General features: G+C 45.9%; 1 protein-coding gene across 4 annotated transcripts in view; it reads right to left on the reverse strand.

The window, feature by feature from the left end:
* Window positions 1–15,476, reverse strand: part of TIAM2 (TIAM Rac1 associated GEF 2) — a 1,035,624-nt gene that overhangs the window by 625,543 nt on the left and 394,605 nt on the right. The gene's annotated exons all lie outside the window — the stretch shown is intronic.

The raw sequence follows: 15,476 nt of genomic DNA on the forward strand, positions 1-15,476 counted from the left end.
CGCTGAATCTCTGCAAAGCGTGCCATGGCCTTGTAAGAGCGCCTGAAATGCCCACACAAATTCCTGGCCTGCTTCAGGACGTCCTCTAAGCCTGGGTACTTGGACACAAATCTTTGCACGACCAGATTAAGCACATGTGCCATGCAGGGTATGTGTGTCAGCTTTCCCAAATTCAACGCAGCAATGAGATTGCTGCCGTTGTCACACACCACGTTGCCGATCTCAAGCTTGTGCGGGGTCAGCCATTGCTCCACCTGTTTGTTAAGAGCAGCCAGGAGAGCTGCTCCAGTGTGACTCTCCGCTTTCAGACAAGACATGTCTAACACTGCATGACACCGTCGCACCTGGCATGCAGCATAGGCCCTGGGGTGCTGGGGCTGTGTAGCTGGGGAGGAGATGGCGGCACCAGCCAAGGAGGAGGAGGAGGAGGATGACGACAGCGAAGCGGTGATAGCAGGTGGAGAGGAGGTGGCTGGAGGCCTGCCTGCAAGCCGTGGAGGTGTGACAAGTCGGTCCTCTGCGCAGCCACGTACTCCCTGCTTGCTGCCATCGGTCACCAGGTTGACGCAATGGGCTGTGTATGTAATGTCGTGGCCCTGCCCGTGCTTGGCAGACCAGGCATCCGTGGTCAGGTGGACCCTTGACCCAACGCTGTGTGCCAGAGATGACACCACTTGCCTCTCAACTGCACGGTACAGTTTGGGTATGGCCTTTTGAGAAAAATAATTGCGGCCTGGTATCTTCCACTGCGGTGTACCAATGGCCACAAACTTAGGGAAAGCCTCCGACTCCACCAGCTTGTATGGTAATAGCTGGCGAGCTAATAGTTCTGCCACGCCAGCTGTCAGACGCCGGGCAAGAGGGTGACTGGCAGACATTTGCTTCTTCCGCTCAAATACTTCCTTCACGGACAGCTGGGTACTGCTGTGGGCAGAGAAGGAACCGCTCAAGGGAAGAGGCGGTGTAGAGGAGGGTGGCTGTGAAGGTGCAAGGGAGAAAGTGGATGAAGACGATGCACCTGAAGGAGGAAGAGGAGAAGGAGTTTGGCTTGTCTTTTGAGGAGTGCTGCTTTTACTCAGGTGTTCTTGCCATAGCTGTTTGTGCCTTCTCTCCAGGTGCCTTCGTAAGGCACTTGTCCCTACGTGAGAGTTGGCCTTTCCACGGCTCAATTTTTGCTGGCAGAGACAACAGATGGCTTTGCTCCGATCTGAGACACACACGTGAAAAAATTTCCAAACCGCTGAGCCCCCCTGGGGTGATGGCGCTACGGTGGCATCAGCAGCAGCTGACGTTGAAGGGCATGTGTGCTCCCTGGCCATAGCTGGCGATACATGGCACCGGACACTGCCCCCAGCTGTTTCTAAGGACGAGCTCCCTCTGCTTCTATCATGGAGTTGTCTCCTCCTACTCCTCTCTGACTCCTCCTTTGAACTGTCCCCCTGGTCATCTCCTTTACCGGGAACATATGTGGTATCCGTATAATCGTCATCATAATCCTCCTGGCCAGCTGCGCTTTCCTCAGACACCTCCTCAAGTGCACCAACTTCAGGTGGTCCACCATCATCCCCATCCACACACGTTACGTCCATACTATCGCCACCTAACTCAGACGTATGAGGTGGTGTACCTGCGCCTTCTTGTTGTTGTTGCAGTAGTGGCTGGGAATCAGTGATTTCACCACCACCACCAAATAACTCCTGCGAAGTGTCAAATGCAGCGGATGTGGTGCTTGTTGTAGCGCTGGTGGCTGCGGGAGATGAGGTGTTCTGTGTTAAATACTCAATCACCTCCTCACGATTTTGGGAAGTGATGGCACGTGCCTTCTTCTGAGCACTGTATTTTGGGGCAGGTCCGCATGAAATCACAGCAACACCACCTCGCACAGCCACAGACCTGCCGGTGCCTGGTGGCCTTCCTCTGGGTCTGCCTCTACCTCTTCCTCTACCTGGTTTGTCCATTTTGTCCATCTCGGGGGTATGCTAGCTATATGCAGTGAGGTGGGTTCTCACTCAACACAACAGGTCGTTAGATGAAGTGAGGTGGCCCGGTGGGTTCACACTCAACACAACAGGTAGTTAGATGCAGTGAGCTGGGTTCACTCAACAGTAAAGGTACTTAAGATGCAGTGAGGTGGGTTCTCACTCAACACAACAGGTAGTTAGATGCAGTGAGGTGGCCAGGTGGGTTCACACTCAACACAACAGGTAATTAGATGCAGTGAGCTGGGTTCACTCAACAGTAAAGGTACTTAAGATGCAGTGAGGTGGGTTCTCACTCAACACAACAGGTAGTTAGATGCAGTGAGGTGGCCAGGTGGGTTCACACTCAACACAACAGGTAATTAGATGCAGTGAGCTGGGTTCACTCAACACAAGGCTAGGTATATGCAGTGATGAGGTGGGTTAAGTAAACACAACAGGTACTGGGTAGTTAGATGCAGTGAGGTGGGTTCACTCAACAGTAAAGGTACTTAAGATGCAGTGAGGTGGGTTCTCACTCAACACAACAGGTAGTTAGATGCAGTGAGGTGGCCAGGCGGGTTCACACTCAACACAACAGGTAGTTAGATGCAGTGAGCTGGGCTCACTCAACAGTAAAGGTACTTAAGATGCAGTGAGGTGGGTTCTCACTCAACACAACAGGTAGTTAGATGCAGTGAGGTGGCCAGGTGAGTTCACACTCAACACAACAGGTAATTAGATGCAGTGAGCTGGGTTCACTCAACACAAGGCTAGGTATATGCAGTGATGAGGTGGGTTAAGTAAACACAACAGGTACTGGGTAGTTAGATGCAGTGAGCTGGGTTCACTCAACAGTAAAGGTACTTAAGATGCAGTGAGGTGGGTTCTCACTCAACACAACAGGTAGTTAGATGCAGTGAGGTGGCCAGGTGGGTTCACACTCAACACAACAGGTAGTTAGATGCAGTGAGCTGGGTTCACTCAACAGTAAAGGTACTTAAGATGCAGTGAGGTGGGTTCTCACTCAACACAACAGGTAGTTAGATGCAGTGAGGTGGCCAGGTGGGTTCACACTCAACACAACAGGTAGTTAGATGCAGTGAGCTGGGTTCACTCAACAGTAAAGGTACTTAAGATGCAGTGAGGTGGGTTCTCACTCAACACAACAGGTAGTTAGATGCAGTGAGGTGGCCAGGTGGGTTCACACTCAACACAACAGGTAGTTAGATGCAGTGAGCTGGGTTCACTCAACACAACGCTGGGTATATGCAGTGATGATGTGGGTTAAGTAAACACAACAGGTACTGGGTAGTTAGATGCAGTGAGCTGGGTTCACTGAACAGTATACAGTAAAGGTACTTAAGATGCAGTGAGGTGGGTTCTCACTCAACACAACAGGTAGTTAGACTTAGATGCAGTGAGCTGGGTTCACTCAACACAACGCTAGGTATATGCAGTGATGAGGTGGGTTAAGTAAACACAACAGGTACTGGGTAGTTAGATGCAGTGAGCTGGGTTCACTCAACACAAAGCTAGGTATATGCAGTGATGAGGTGGGTTAAGTAAACACAACAGGTACTGGGGTATATGCAGTACTGGGTAGTACAATGTGCAGCTCCCTGTCACACACACAGGCAGTCAGTCACTGAATGTGCTGGGCTGCTGGCAGTGGCACACACACTATCAATTAGCAAGGCTGTGCATGCAACAAAAGTGTCAGAAAAAAAAAATGTACAGGTTGAGCTCTGAAAAGAGCTGTTGCTGGGTGCTTTAAAAGCAATATTAATCAGTCAGGAACAAGCAAAGCAGCCTAGAACCTAACTAATCTGTCCCTAAGAGAAAAAGTCTGCAACAGCTGTCCCTTTCCTCTCTCTAGCAGGCACACGAGTGACTGTAATGGCCGCCGGAGGCTGCCTTATATAAGGGGGGGTGGGGCTCCAGGGCTTACTGTAGCCTGAATGGCTACAATGTGCCTGCTGACTGTGATGCAGAGGGTCAAAGTTGACCCTCATAGTGCATTATGGGGCGAATCGAACTTCCGGAAAAGTTCGCCTGGCGCAGGCGAACGCGAACCCCCAATGTTCGCCTGGAACCGTTCGCCGGTGAACCCTTCGGTACACCTCTAATTCTGTGCAGTACCTGGTTCATTGGAAGGGATATGGGCTGGAGGAGAGAACTTGGGTGCCGAGTGGTCGCAAGCATGCTGAGGAATTGAGGAAAGAATTCCATGAGTTGCACCCGGAAAAAACGGGTAGGAAGTGTCTGGAGTCCACTCCTCAGGGGGGGGGGGGGGGGGGGTACTGTAAGGAATAGCGGAGATGCCGCCACTGAGTCAAGCGGCATGGCGGCTATCTCCGCGTGTCAACCGGCGGTCTCTGCCGTGCGGGTAAGTGCTCAGGGTCCTTCCATTGCTCACAGGTTAAGGGCTAAGCGCGCACGAGCAGAGCGGCAGGATCTTTATGCAGCTAAGAGGGGAGTCAGCTGATCATGCGGTCAGCTGACTCCAGCTAGCATCCGGATTGGCTGAGTGACTGGGGCGGCGCTATACAGCATGTTGACTATATATAGAGCAGGTCTGTCAGTAGTTCCACGTCTGCTGTTGCGAATGCTATAGTGTGTTAGCGCTCAGACCCTAGTCAGATCCCAAAGTGTGCTAGAACCGGCCGGAGCCGGGGATCCACACTTAGTCAGATTCTGTTGATAGCTTTAAAGTACTATTGCATTGTTTATCTGTTATGACATTTTGCCTGCTCTGACTATTCTTCCGTTTGTCAATTCTGTACCTCAGCCTATCTGATTCACGTTGCCAACCCTGCTTGTCCTTGACGTTGAATCAGTCTTCCGTTTCTTTACTGTATCTGTCCGCTCGTTGCCAAACTCTGTCTGTCTGACCTCGCTACCCGCATCAGTGGGCCCTGACACTGGTGAGGGAAATTAGTGTCTTACACCTACCTCTCAGGTGTAGGATACTGATACTTAGTTGTGATACCTGCCTACAGGTATTTATAGGCAGCAGTACTGTCTGTATCACTCGCTCTTAAACAGCAGTACTGCAGGTGTCACTTAGGTTGCAGCACCAACTGTATCAACTACTCCTAGGCTGCAAAACAGTCTGTACCACCTGTTCTTTAGGGGATCCTTAGTTAAGCATCATTAGGATTGATCCCCTTTATACTGTGCACCAAACACTACCTGGTTGCAGTACAGTCTGAATCACTTGCTCCACAGGTGATCAGCTGTACAGCATTATTGTGTTCCTTCTCATTGTTGTTATACTCATATGCCTATTGGCTGTGGCACGGTCTGTCTCATCCACTCATAAGGTGAGCACCGGCTGCAGTACAGTCTGAGTCACCCGATCCTCGGGTGAACTCTCTCATCCGTATCACTGTTACAATAAACACTATTCCAATTCTGTTGTCCAGTGTCAGGCTATACTAGTATTATTGTTGATTCTGCAGATCACCACATAATCAGGTATAGCATCTGTATTATTGGTGATACTGCAGATCAGAATTCTCTCTGTGCTGACACCAATCGTTACAGATAACCATTTAAATTACTGAAAACCACATAGAGAATTGTATGTTTTTTTATGCATTTTTGAAGTGGTTAGACAATTAGGGTATAATTGATTGCATTTTTAATGTAGAAAAACCATGCAGTCTGCCATCCATCTTTTGTTTTTATTTTTTGTAATGTTCCTATCAGGAATAAGCAAGCAAAGTTTTGCAAGAAGCGAAAATGTCCTAGTAGGGGAGCACAGCACAAAGGATTAATTTAAATGAATGACAACCTCTTTGCTCCATCCTCCCGATACTTCCTCCTTCACTGCCAGAACTTCCGCTGTGAAGGACAGTGATGAGCGAAAATGCAAATATTCTTTTCTCTTTAATGTTCTGTGTTGTCCAAAAGATAAGGGTAGAGGAGCACCCATGCAGAGGAGGAATAGTTATGTGCCCAAGTCTTAAGTCCCAGTACCATAAGGAACCTTCAATCCAATTCACGAGAAAGGCTGGAACCACCAAAGTAAAAAGTTCAGCTCTTTATTGATTAGTCATTAAAATGACATATAGGTCAATAGATAGTAAAAATGGCAATAGCAGCGACAGCCCGCTGTTTCGAGCTGCCAAGTTCTTTCTCAGTTGAGCTGAGTGGCTTGAGAAAGAGCTTGCCAGCTCGAAACAGCGGGCTGTCGCTGCTATTGCCATTTTTACTATCTATTGACCTATATGTCATTTTAATGACTAATCAATAAAGAGTTGAACGTTTTACTTTGGTGGAATTCTCATGAATTCTCTTTAATGTTCTATATTAACTTCTTCCTGACCACTCCACACCAATTGGAGTGGACGCGGCGGCAGCCCCAGGATCGCTTAACGCCAATTGGTGGGAAGTCCTGGGGGTGGAGATTGCAGGGGATCACACACGCCAATGCGCGCGCATCCCCGCTTCAATGATGGAGCTCCGCTGTAGTGGCCTCATTTGTGACACATAGCCTGGTCACTAGGGGGGTGTAAGCCTACAGTCCTTAACCTCCTTGCCGGTTATCCCGAGCTCAGCTCGGGGTAACCTGCGCAGGAGGATTTCTCAGGCCCCGCTGGGCCGATTTGCATATCTTTTTTTCCTACACGCAGCTAGCACTTTGCTAGCTGCGTGTGGTATGCAATTGCTGCCACTACCCGCCAATTCGCCGCTACCCGCCGCCCCCCCCCCCCCAGACCCCTGCGCAGCCTGGCCAATTAGTGCCAGGCAGCGCTGCGGGGTGGATCGGGATTCCCTCTGACGTCCATGACGTCATCTCGCCCCGTCGCCATGGAGACCGGGGAAGCCCTGCTGGAAATCCCGTTCTGAACGGGATTTCCTGCTTACTCTGATCGCAGGAGGCGATCGGAGTGGGTGAGGGGATGCCGCCGCTCAGTGGCTATCATGTAGCGAGCCCTGGGCTCGCTACATGATAAAAATAAAAAAAGTGCTGCGCTGCCTTCTTGCCGGCGGGAATTGGACCGCCAAGGAGGTTAAGTGGTTAAATTTGATTTTTGAGGAAAAATGCCATTTGAAAACATGTTGAGTTATTTTTCGAATTTTTAGCACTTTTTAGTAAAAATATAGTTTTTTTTGCATATTCACAGTAAAAATGTGCACAGTAAAAATATTGCGAAAATTCAAGCTATTTTTCACGAACATTTCTCAAAATTGAAAAAAGCATTTTCGATGCAAAAATGACTTTGACGAAAATCAGCAAGCAACACTGGTGAAGGAGGAAGTGTCGAGAAACCTGAAAATTGAATACTTACCTTTTCCTTTCTAAAATATACAATGGCGGCATACTGATAAGTATTCGTATAAGATTTCCATATCCGCCTCCACCATTCTTGGTAAAAATTAGTCTTCGAATGGACAGGAGGGAGGAATTCATATGCCACTATTGTTTATACAGGAAAGGAAAATTACGGAAGGTAAGTATTCAATGTTCCGGTTTCCTGAATAAACATGGCGGCATAATAATGGAATGTAAAAAATCACCACAGAGGGAGGGAAATACAGCAATTATATACACAATTTATTTACATTTAGGCTACTTACACACTAAGACGTTGCATTTTAGGGGACGTTATGGTCGCATAACGTGCCCCTAACGCAACACATGGTGGTGCGGGAGAGGACGTTAGAGTGAGCCGCGTTAGGCGGCTCTATCCGCATAAGGTCTCCCAGAGTGGCGCTGATTGGCCAGCGGGACCACGTGATGTGGAGCGAGACACTCTGCATCATGTGGTCCCGCCGGCCAATCAGCGGCCGCCAGTGCAGTGCATATTAAGTAGCCATGTGCGCGGCTACTGTAGCGGCATCTCCCCGCCTCCTATCCGCCACCCACTGAGCATGTGCAAACAGTCTAACGCGGCAGAACGCACAGCATGCTGCACCTTCACTAAAATGTGCAGTGTTACATGTAACGCAATGTGGGCACTGTGAACAGCCCACTTGTGTTACATTGCTGTGCGTTGGGGGAGCGTTACAGGCTCCACTAACGTGCACCTGTAACGTATCACTGTGAAAGCAGCCTGAACAGAGAGAACTACTTTGCCAAAACTTATGCTACGTACACACATGCGACAACGATCGTTCGTTGAGAACGACGAACAAGCTTTTAATTGATGAATGAACGACCTGAGTAAAGTTAGTTTTTAAATGTGTGTAACGATCTGATCGTTAGAACAAACGTTACATCACGTAAAGCAACTATTGCACCTGCGCATAAAAATGAGACGTTTCAGGGAGAAATAGTGAAATGCGCATGTCAAGCCTAGTACGAACGACCGTTTCCAACGATGTACTACTTTTGTAAACGATCGTCGTTGGTTAAAATCCGCCGAGACAGAACTTTCTTTTGTAGCGATTTGGCTCGTTCGTCGTTTGCCTTAATAGTCGGTGGTTCGTTTTTTGTAACGATCGTCGTTGGTAAAGATCGGGGAACGATCGTTACAAACGACTATAGTCGCATGTGTGTACACACCTCTAGTGATGACAATGATGCAGGATCAACGACCGACTGACCACTTTACATATCGATTCAAGAGATACTTTTGAAAAACAAGTTTATGACCCTGCCATGCCAGCGGTTACCTTCTTTCCTTTGTTACAGCCTTGCCAGTTTAAAAACAAATGTTCTGACAGTCTAGAGAAGAAGCTATACTGTTTAGATATGCTTTTATGCATCTACCTACATCTAATGGATGAGTATCATTATCCAAGAAAAAGGTAGGAAGAGTCAGTTCTTGATTTATATGAAAGTTAGAAGCCACTTTTAGAACATAGGCCTGATCTGGAAAGAATTCTAGTAAATTCGTTGAACAGCCCAATGCATGTAAGCAGGGCCGGATTTCTGGAAAGGCCAGAAAGGCCACGGCCTAGGGCGATAAAATTAGATAAGATAAGAAGGGCGGCATGACTTGGAGAGAGAAGAGGTCATATGTCAAAGTAAATCATCTCTTCTGGTCCCGCAGCGCAGCCATCCAGTGCCCTGCTCTGCACTAATAGCTGAATTCCAGAGTTCCCCAATCCCTGTATCTCTCTCTCACTTCCTGATGTGTTAAAACAATCAGGATCAATCATAACGGTCACCTGATAATCCATTCCTTTCTTTGTATGATAGACTTACAGATCGATGTGAGAAATACCAGAGATATACATTACAAAGCAGATAGAACTAAGTTCCGCTGAGTTTTAATGCAGGCATTCCCAAACATCAGAGAGCTCTGCAGTTTCTTCTTCACCTCTTTTATAGCTTTGACACTGACCCCAGCAGTTGTTAATTTATCTAATCCTAATTTATGAGGGTCTTTCTTTTTTTTTCGTAGTAGCAGTGGTCGCTTCTCTTCTTTAACTCTTTCCTGACTCATTTTCTGTCCTGCTACCATCTATGAGACTGCAGGATAAAAAAAATGTTGTTTTCTTCCCTTTCATTGCTAAACTGTCATTTTAAATACACCTGAGCAGTGGTGCTCATCCAATATTTGAGTATCGGAACTACCCAGATAATCTGAACTTTTTCCACTATCCGAACTTTGAATAGCAATTCGGATATTTTTTTAAATCTGAATAGCACTATCCGAGCAAACTCGGATTTCCCATCTGAGAGAGAGAGGGATTTTAAGTCCCCACATCATTAAAAAAACATGATGCTACATGCCTCATTTACCCTAAAAAAAGTTTTAAAGGCAATTTAAATAAGCGTTCTTCAGACTTTGTTCCCGTATACTGCTAATATGTTAGAGCACACCACCATATGTACATTCAGCATTCAAAAGAGATGCATAGATTTTTCAGCAAATATAAATAAATGTCATTCAGATGCTTTAAAGGGGAACTGAAGAGAGAGGTATATGGAGGCTGTCATGTTTATTTCCTTTTAATCAATACCAGTTGCCTGGCAGCCCTGCTGGTCTATTTCTCTGCAGTAGTATCTGATTAAAACCAGAAACAAGCATGCAGCTAGTCTTGTCAGATCAGACTTATAAGTCTGAACCACTGAAACACCTGATCTGCTGCATGCTTGTTCAGGGGCTATGGCTAATAGTATTAGAGGCAGAGGATCAGCAGGGCTGCCAGGCAACTGGTATTGTCTAAAAGGAAATAAACATGACAGCCTCCATATACCTCTCTCTCTTCAGTTCCCCTTTAAAGTGGAGCTGAACTCTTACACAGGACAGAAGGAAAACAGAGATATGTACCCTGTATGTATTTAGAGAGCCTGTCTAATTCCACCTCCTCTGTGTCACAAGTTGTAATTTGATCTCTACACTGTGTCACCCGACTGCCACAACAGCTAAGCTCATTTGAAAGCACAGGATGTTAAAAATGTCTGCTTCCATAAAAGAAGGAGGAGAAGACACACTGCAGATTTATTGCAGGATTTGTATCAGCTGTAACAAAAATGTTTTTGTTGAAAAGTTATGTTGTTGCGTATCTTTTAGAGCAGAGAGGAAGTTCTGAGTTCAGGTCCACTATAATTACAACAGAACATCCAAAGTGGGTCTTGAGTGGGTCTTGACAGGCTACTTACCTGTTCTCTGTTTTGGATGGGCTTTTCTCCATTGCACTGCCCTGCCACCTGTTTGTGGCTCCGACTGCAGCCAGTCGCACAGAGGACAAAGAAGCAGCGCATACTCTGGCCACTCGCGCTCCCTGTAATTTCTCGCTCCTGCCCAGATGTGCACAGCAACCGAGGCTGGTACAGTGTCATGCATTCTTGACAAGTACAGGTCATACATCAGCGTCATTTCTCAAGTATGCATGCCCAGAACACTATCGGCTGCTGTGCACATTCGGGCAGGAGCGCAAATTACAGGAATTATTTGTTGAATGGGAGGCAGAGCAGCACAATTGAGATGAGCCCATTCAAACCAATGATCGCTAGTCAGAGTGTTGGACAATTTTTTTTTTGGGGGGGGGGGGGGGGGGGCGCTTGGTGACAGCAGGCCTAGGGCACTGGAAAGTACAAATCCGGCCCTGCATGTAAGTCTGAGACCCTTTTTGCCGATGATATTGCTGTTAGGAACAAGTTTTTCAGGGTGATATCTTACAAAGCAGCTGTTTCAACAGGATGGAACAGAGCTGAGAAAAGCACATCTAACACTATGCACAAGTCACACTACGCACCAAACGGGTTTTTAGGTGGACGCATTTTCAGCACCGCCCTCACAAACTGGATCACCAAAGGATGTTGGGCCCACTTGGTATTTGTCAATGCCAACAGGGCAGAAATTTGGACTTTAATTGCTGACAAACTCAAGCTTTTTTCCACCCATGATTGTAAAAAGTCCAGAACATTGCAAATTGTTGGAGGTAATCTGCTAAAGTTGAGACTAATTTCAAAAGTAGCAAATTTATCCCAAATTTTGTGGTATGTTGAATTTGTTGAAGGCTTCCTAGCCTTAAAGGACTTATGAGTCCAAATAACAAAAAAAGTTAAGTACCTGAATTGAATTTGAATGCATGGAGGACGCCATCCGTGTTCCGCCGGGTCCCAGCAGTTCAATGGTGACCCCGGGCCGCTCCCGACCCCACAGAGTTAGCTTCTTCTATTTGAGTCTGTGTAACCAGAACTGCAGATGATTGGGCAGCCAACATTTTCTAAAAAATAATCCTGTACTGTTTGTTGGATGAAAGATAAAACATGTTCATTATCTGCAACTTTGTCTCTAGCCAACTCTGAGAAATACGATTCACATACTGTGATCTGGATCCAGAGCTGGAACAAGGTCCTCCAGCACCCAAGGCTGAGACACCAAAGTGCGCCCCTCCATCCCTCCCACCCCAGCCATCACACACTGATTGCTATTAGACTAAGAGGCACCCCAGGGCCCCCAATCCCCCAACACCTTAATTTCTAGTTATCTGGCTTGCAGTCACTGCCATGTATCCCCTTTTCTTATTTCTCTCTGCTTCATACACAATAGGGGAATAGTAGCTGAGTCAGTTTTGCACCCCCTCCTACACTGTGCCCTGAGGCTGGAGCCTCTCTCGCCTCTGCCTCGGCCCGGCCCTGTCTGGATCTATAATGTTTTCTTGGAAAATGAGTGGCATAATAGTATCTCATAGGAGAATAACGATCAGAGTCGTATCTGTCATAAGGAGAATTACGTCTTGGCGAACGTCTATATCTATAATCATGCTCATTAGGTCTCCTGGGAGATCTGTGTCTATAGAACTTATAGTGGCTTTTCCCAGAACGGTGTTCAAGTGAACTCCTCTTAGGCGAATTTCTCCTATGACCTTGTGCTTTCTTTGTAGGGTCCCCGCTATAAGGATAGTCCATATCTGGTGAATTTCTCCTAGCTGAACTTGATCTATTTGACTGGTGATAACTTTGGCAAACGTAGCAAGACCAAAAATGGTTAGACTTTTCTTTGCCAAGGACTGGTTACTTTTAGTGACCAATAGACCTTCTTTTCTCCCTCGTACGAACTGTGAAAATACGAAAAAAAACAAAAGTATGGTGTTTTCACTAAAAATCCACAGTAAAAGAAAAAAAGAGAGAAAGAGAGAGAAAGAGCACTCTTTTATGGAAACTGCCCCAACAACCTTGCGCAAGTAAAAGTTTCTAGACAAAAATCACACCCTGTTCATTAACCAGTCATAAAAATGCATTTAGCATCCTATTGCCTGGATACCCCAGCAGAGGTCCCTTGCGCAGAATCATCCATATCACCTTTAAAAGATATGAGCTTTGATGAGCCTTTCCTCTATCAGGCAGCCAAATGCAAGCAACAGTATATACCTTAAGAAATGTATCATACCTGATCCAGAAGATGAGTAGGAGACAAGCCCACACTTGGACAGCCGCATCCAAAATCTAAGACACCAAAAGCACGTGGTCCCAACCATGCAAGCTGACCACCCACTCACTTTCCCTGATCGGCTTCTTAGCAATGATCACTTCCGCCTAATGAATCTGACACCAGCCAATTGAGATCTCGCTTCTCGCGTGACTTCCGCTATCCCTCTGATAGCATCCTGCGGCTGCCAGCAGCGCCATCTTGAATCCTGGAAGATGCGCAGATGGACCTCGGGGAAGGCAGTACCCTATTTAAGTGATGCTTTGGCCATCTATAAAGTGAGAGAAACTGACACCCCCCCCCCCCCCCCGGAAGAGTACTTGTCCATCGAGGGCAGAAAAAAAAAGAATTAATTGGAGGTCGTCAGCTGCAGCAAAAGGCATTCACGCAGGTAAATTAACCCTCTCTGCTGTGGCCCTCTCCACAGACACGAGCAGGCACAGTTTTGCTTCTCACAAAACTTTGTTAGCTTATCCCTGGTATTTATATTGCTGTATATAATGAAAGGGTGTTTAAGTGTTTTAATTCAACTTAAAGGTGAAATTAATATAGATCATGTCTAAAAAAGAATGGTACACTATATTAGACTCCTAAAGGATGAGGGAGGGAACTCTCAAAAGTGGATGACCAAAGCAGGGTGGAGCTTTTGAATGCTTGCTTTGCTTTTGTCGTCACAAGGGAAGCACCATTGTTGCAAATTACAGACGCGTATGGGTCTCTTCCAATTTTAATATTAAATACTTAACGCAGGAAGAAGCGAAGGCAAGACTAAATAAATTAAAAACAGATGAGGCACCTGGCCCAGATGACACACATCCTTGGGTCCTAAGGGAATTATGTTCAGGTATTGATAAACCCCTTTTTCTCAGCATCAGCACGGATTTACTAAGGACAGGTCCTGTTTGACTAACATGCTAAGCTTTTATGAGTTGGTGAACACCAGTGTGGATATTGGGAATGCTGTAGATGTGATTTACTTGGACTTTGAAAAGGCCTTCAATACTGTTCCCCACAACAGTCTAGTGCAAAAGTTTAGGATGCAAGGACTGGGGAAAAGTCTGTGTGCACGTATAGAGAACTGGCTAATGGACAGAAAGCAAAGAGTTGTGGTCAATGGATAATTTGCAAAATGAGTGACTGTTAGCAGTGGGGTCGCACAGGGGTCAATACTGGGTCCAGTATTTTTCAATTTGTTTATTAATGACCTAGTAGATGAAGTAGAAACCAATGTTTCTATATTTGCAGATGATACAGAATTGTGCAGAATCATCAACTCTGAGGATGATAGTGACATATTGCAAAATGATCTGGATAGGATGGCTATATGGGTACATAAAAGGCAGATAAAATTCAATGTTGCAAAAATGTAAACTCTTGCATTTTGGTCGTACTAATGGTCTAGCACTATACAAAAAATATGGGATACAGATGGGGACATCAAACTTGGAGAAGGGCTTAGGAGTACTCATCGGCAACAAGTTAAATAATCATACTCAATACCAAGCCACTGCAGCTAAAGCAAATACAATTTTGGAATGCATTAAAAGGGAAATAAAAACTTGGGATAGTAACATATTTCCCTTGTTTAACTCTTTAATGGGAATATTTGGCCACATCTGGAATATTGAATTCAATTCTAGGCACCGCATTACAGGAAAGATATTGCAGTTTTAGAGCAGGTGTGGAGACGAGCCACAAAATTGATACGAGGGATGGAAGGTCTCACTTGCCAAGAAAGGTTAGATAAACTGGGCTTATTTAGTCTGGAGAAAAGACGCCTTAGAGGAGATCTACTATAATTAACATGAATAAATACATCAGAGGACAATATAAAAGCTTGGCAGATGAGCTTTTTGTCCCTAGGCTTTTGCAAAGGACTAGAGGACATGATCTGCACATGGAGAAAAAAGTTTTAGCCATTTTTTTAGGAAAGTGTTCTTTACAGTAAGAGTAATTAAAATGTGGAATGCAATGTGAAGTAGTTATGGCAAATTCATTTGTGCTTTTAAGCGGGGCTTAGATGCATTACTGAATACATCTTAATTGGGCACCAGGCAGTTCGGCGCAGGGCGAGCCGAATGATGGCTCTCCCTGCTTCTGCTAAACTCCCCGGCACTGTTAAATACTATTCCCCCTCCGATTTGTCGCAACTAGGAGGGAGATGTAATTCAGTGTCTGGCAGCTCCAAATTACTGTTATGCGGGGCGTGCAGCATAGCATTGCTGCTATGACAGTGCCCAGCATCGGCGCCTAGCGTTACACTTCAAAATTATCTGCTTTGTAATTACTAGGTAATTCCCAGTCATGTTGATGCAGGGATTTTATTCAATTGCTATCTGGCTAATTGGACCATGCCTTGGAAGGGTTTTTTTTTTATCTTCCTCTGGATCAACAGGGATTTGTGAGGGTGCAGACTTGATGGACAAACTTGATAGACGTATGTCTTTTTCAACTCAAATAACTATGTAAACAGACTCATTACATGCAAAGCGGAATATATCAAGCCTATATTTGTTATAATTTTGATGATTATGGCTTACAGCCAATGAAAACCTCAAAATCAAAATCTCAGACCATTGATATATTGTGAAAATCTTAAACATTCTAGGCCAGTAATGGCGAACCTTTTAGAGACAGAGTGGCCAAATCGCGACCCAAAATCCACTAATTTATCACG

The sequence above is a fragment of the Hyperolius riggenbachi genome, chromosome 4, assembly GCF_040937935.1.
Source record: "Hyperolius riggenbachi isolate aHypRig1 chromosome 4, aHypRig1.pri, whole genome shotgun sequence".
NCBI lineage: Eukaryota > Metazoa > Chordata > Amphibia > Anura > Hyperoliidae > Hyperolius > Hyperolius riggenbachi.